The sequence below is a fragment of the Mytilus californianus genome, unplaced genomic scaffold, assembly GCF_021869535.1.
Source record: "Mytilus californianus isolate M0D057914Y unplaced genomic scaffold, xbMytCali1.0.p SCAF_10, whole genome shotgun sequence".
NCBI classification, from domain to species: domain Eukaryota; kingdom Metazoa; phylum Mollusca; class Bivalvia; order Mytilida; family Mytilidae; genus Mytilus; species Mytilus californianus.
Genome location: NW_026262582.1, coordinates 76,000,098 through 76,005,215, shown reverse-complemented (window position 1 = coordinate 76,005,215; position 5,118 = coordinate 76,000,098).

Sequence of the window (5,118 nt, the reverse complement as noted above, 5' to 3'; positions counted from 1 at the left end):
TTTTCGAATTTCCTGTGTTTTATTTCGAGCACTGAATTTACGAATATTTCACGTTCGGTCAGGTTTCAGGGTTAGAAAATTTACATGACCGATGTATTACGAATTTGGTGATGTCTTAGGGTTAGATTAGAGCCAATTACCAATCCGCGATTGCGTGCTGCCTAACCCTTATGGAGCACCTGAGATCACCCCCAGATTTTGGAAGGGTTCGTGTTGTCAGTCTTCATATGTAAAAACCATTACTTGGAATGTCTCACAAAAGAGCTTGGAATAAACAGCAAAACTGGTAATCCTACATATTCTTTAACATCATTTCCAAAGGATGAAATTTTACAAAATTACAAATATGTCTTTCTCACTTTTGGTATTAACATCAAATAAAACGAAGAAAATCTACTGTCATTATACTGGATACCTAAACTTCACAAAACTCCTTATAAAGAACGATACATAGCTGGATCAACAAGATTTTCAACTAAACATCTTTCAAAAGAGCTAACTACTATTCTTTCTACAGTAAAAGATGGCCTTCAAAAATATTGTGATCAAATATATTCAACCAGTGGTGTCAATCAGATGTGGATTCTTAAAAATTCTAAAGATCTACTGCTAAATCTTAGATCACAATCTCTGCAATTTTGCAGCAACATTAAAACTTTTGATTTTTCTACGCTTTAGACTTCTATTCCCCATGCTCAATTGAAAGATCGACTTCACCATCTCATCAAACAGAGCTTTTTCTATAAAAATGGAAATCGAAGATATAAATTTCTTGTTTTGGGTTATAATAATTCTTATTTTGTGAAGAACCACACTGATGCTATCAGAAAATATACTGAAAATGATATTAACAAAATGCTGGACTTTTTGATCGACACTATATTTGTTGAGTTTGGAGGATTGATATTTCAACAGACAGTCGGTATTCCAATGTGTACTAATTGCGCACCCCTACTGTCCGATTTTTTTTTGTACTCGTATGAGGCAGAATTCATTCAGAAACTTCTAAAAGATAAAAAGAAAAAGCACCTTGCGAAATTCTTTAATTTTACTTTCAGATATATTGATGATGTCCTATCACTGAATAACCCATAATTCAATCAGTACTTACATCTCATATATCCCAGTGAACTTGAAATTAAGGATACTACTGATACTAGAAGGACTGCTTCATACCTTGATCTTTTCCTGAATATTGACACAGATGGACGACTTCACACTAAAATCTATGACAAACGGGACGATTTCATCTTCCCAATTATCAATTTCCCATTTCTCAGCAGTAACATACCTTCTGCCCCATCGTATGGTGTTTGCATATCTCAGTTGACACGTTATGCTCGTGCATGTTCACACTATAAGGACTTCATATACAGGAGTGTGCTCCTTACGCAGAAACTGCTCAAACAGAGTTATGAGAAGGAAAGATTAAAAATGACACTCCGTAAATTTTATGGACCCCATCACGAATTGATTGATCTATACGATGTGTCTGTGTCTAAACTAACTAACGACATTTTTACCACGTCTTAGATTGTGGTTTACCAACTACGTCGTCTGGTCTGCTAAGTACCGAACGTGACCTATTCCCGAATATGACTGTTTTCCCGAGTGTGAATTCGCATTGCTATTAGACGTGTCTCGGTTTTTATACATCCAACATTCATGTATTTAGTTACGATGTTTCGTTTGTAATTCTGGTTTGATATTGTGTTTTGTCTTATCGTTTGTGGTTTGAATTCTATTTTAATTTTCTACATGTATGTAAAAGTTAAGATAATTAATCAGCTAGTTCATTTATATGATTTTTAGTTTAAAGCTACTATATGCACAGGATTTATTTGTTTTTACAGTTTTGATTTAGAAGAAAAACCGACATAGTTAGAAAATACAAATAGTTACACCATTACTAACACAATTCTATATTAATATTCTTGTAATGGTTAGAAAATACATAAAATAACACCATTACAAACTCAACATATCCAACTAAGTCAGACATCACGTGACTTTTGTGACGTATACTAGCCGCCATTTTGTATTATATTGCCCCATATAAAATGCATAGGTGCTTCAATAAAGTTTAGTTTTCTCATTAACCTGACCCGTTTTCTAACTTTTGCAAATCAATCCTTGATATTCAAACATATTTCTATCAAACAATGTTGGTCCTAACAGTTTAATTTTTGATTAAATTCTGTCACTGGAGAATCGTAAAAACATGTACTTTTTCTCGTTATTTCTCCGTTGACTCAATGCTAAATGTACCGATACCCATGTCTACTTGTATAACAAATAAAGAAATTCCGTTAATAAAAATAAAACTTTGCAAATCGATTAAGTATATTCAAACATATATCTGGCGAAAAATACTATTTAAAACAGTTTAATTTCTGGGCAATTTCTGTCAAAAATCGATTTAAAAAAGTGAATATTTCGGGATTTTTCAAAATGGCGGATGATGTATATGGAAAGGTTGCATCAAATCGAGGATTTGTATAGTAAGACTTTCCTTGATTAAATTTAATTTTTCATGTAGAATCTCTGATGTTTCTGTTATTTTCTTTGGTGACATTTCGATATGACTGATTTCAAAATTTCTTGATAAAAAAAATATTATTTTAAGTGTGACACGGGAACATTTTATTTTGACAGATATCCAGGATATACTGTTACCAGAAAATTGTTAACAATAAAATTTATAATAAAAATTTTTCTCTTCTTTTTTAAAAGGTTTTTTTCCTGTTTTCTGTATAATTCATCTTTCTTTAGAAATATGTTTATACTTTCCTTTTAGAACAAAAAAGTATTTACGTCCCAAGAGAGAAAAAAATCCCAACAATTATTATAGCTAAATATTCCATACCTTCAAAATCCCATCACTTGACGAACAGGTGAACTCTGACTTTGGATGTAATGTTACATAACAATATATTGTCAGGTAGACGTGCAAACCAAAAGCAACCAGGTGACATTAAACATCCTGTGTATACATGTATTACCAGAGTTTAAATTTTGTGATATACAAAAGTTTTCATAACTGTAGAAATAAATCTCTTCTCTTCCCCGTGTCAAACCAGAAGAAGTATGTATCATAATAAACTTTAAGAAAATATGAATATTATAAAAAAAAATCTTTAAAAAAATAATTTTTGCTTTAAAAGATAATCAAACTAATATTTATGTTTCTATAATTATTTTAAGAAATATTTTGATTCAAATTTTAATTTAAATGGATTTTGTATTATTTCGTAAAAATTTAAACGAGATTTCATTGAATATGATTTTATTATTTATTTTTTTAATTCAATATTTTAAGCAAAATCCAGGCATTCAATAAATCGATATAAAGTTAAACTTGTGTAAAAAAATTTGTTATTGTATACATTTCAACAGAGACATATAATACAATTGCTCTGATTTCAACAACATTGTTTACCCGACAATATTTATCGACAGAGTTATCGGTCCTGAATAGGACTGATATAGTTGGGTATGTCCCAATTTTATATTCTATTTTTAGAGATTTACCTGTGACGTCACTTTTTGTGGCGTTGAAATGGGAGGTGTCCGTTGTTATTCTGTGGTTTACATGTTGTAATGTACTATTATATTATTTATTTATGTATGTCTCTGTCCTGAGTGTTCTTGAGTTTAGTTGTAATGTATTCCTGTCACGTAATGTTGTCATTTTAGCGGTATTTTTAACATTGTCATATAAGCGGTCCTCTCGTCCCGAGGTTTGGCTAGCCATAAAATCAGTTTCAAAAGTAAAATCACAAAAAAACTGAACTCCGAGGAAAATTCAAAAAGGAAAGTCCCCAATCAAATGGCAAAATCAAAAGTTCAAACAAATGGATAACAATTGTCATATTCCTGACTTGGTACAGGCATTTTCTTATGTAGAAAATGGTTGTCTTAAAATGTCCTGTACCAAGTCAGGAATATGGCAGTTGTTATCAAATAGTCCGTTTCTATGTATGTTTTTGTAGCAGTTTCCTCTTATAGTTGATGTGTTTCCCTCGGTTTTAGTTTGTGACCCTGATTTGTTTCAGTTAAATCGATTTATGACTATTGAACAGCGGTATACTACTTCTAAAGCTAACAAAACCTTTAAACAGACTTATTAAGAAGGGATATAGCTACGATACTGTTGTCAGGTCATTAAAGATGGCATATTTTTACTTTAATATTGATTCACTTATAGGGTCTTTGCATCGGAAATAAACACATTTATTATAAAACCAGTTGTTGGCATGATACGGGTTATGTTCTTCTCATATATTTTATGATGGTATGATACTAAACCACTAACGGGAGGGATTGTGTCTGATATTCATATGATGAAGACATAATCTTTTAATCAGTTTAATTGAGGTCTGGAGCTGACATGTCAGTAACTGCTATAGTAGTCCTTTGTTAATTTATTTATCATTGTCATTTTGTTTAGTTTCTTTCGTTACCTATTTTGACATCGGACTATGGCATCTAGTGAATTTGTAGAATCAGGGATTATGTAGAATCATTAGTGATTATATATAATCCATCAAAATGATCAGTGATTTTATATAAGCACTGAAAATTTAAAAATTATTTTACAAATTCCCTGGAATATGTTCAGGGATTATCAATAATAAAAAGATTCTCTGTTTGGTAAAAATAAATCAAATACAGACAAATAGATCGTATGTATAATCTCTTTATGTAGAAATAAGAAGATGTGGTGTGAGTGTCAATGAGACAACTCTCCATCCAAGTAACAATGTGTAAAAAGTAAACAATTATAGGTCAAAGTACGGCCTTCACCACAGAGCCTTGGCTCACACCGAACAGCAAGCTATAAAGGGCCCCAAAATGACTAGTATAAAACAATTCAAACAGGAAAACCAACGGTCTTATCTATATAAAAAACGAGAAACGAGAAACACTTAAGAACCACATCAACAAACGACAACCACTGAAACAGGTTCCTGACTAAGGACAGGTGCAAACAAATGCAGCGGGTTTAAACGTTTTAACAGGTGCCAACCTTCACCCTTACCTGAAATAGTAGTGTAACATTACAACATAGAAAGACACACTATAAAATATCAATTGAAATGGCTTAACTCAATCAAA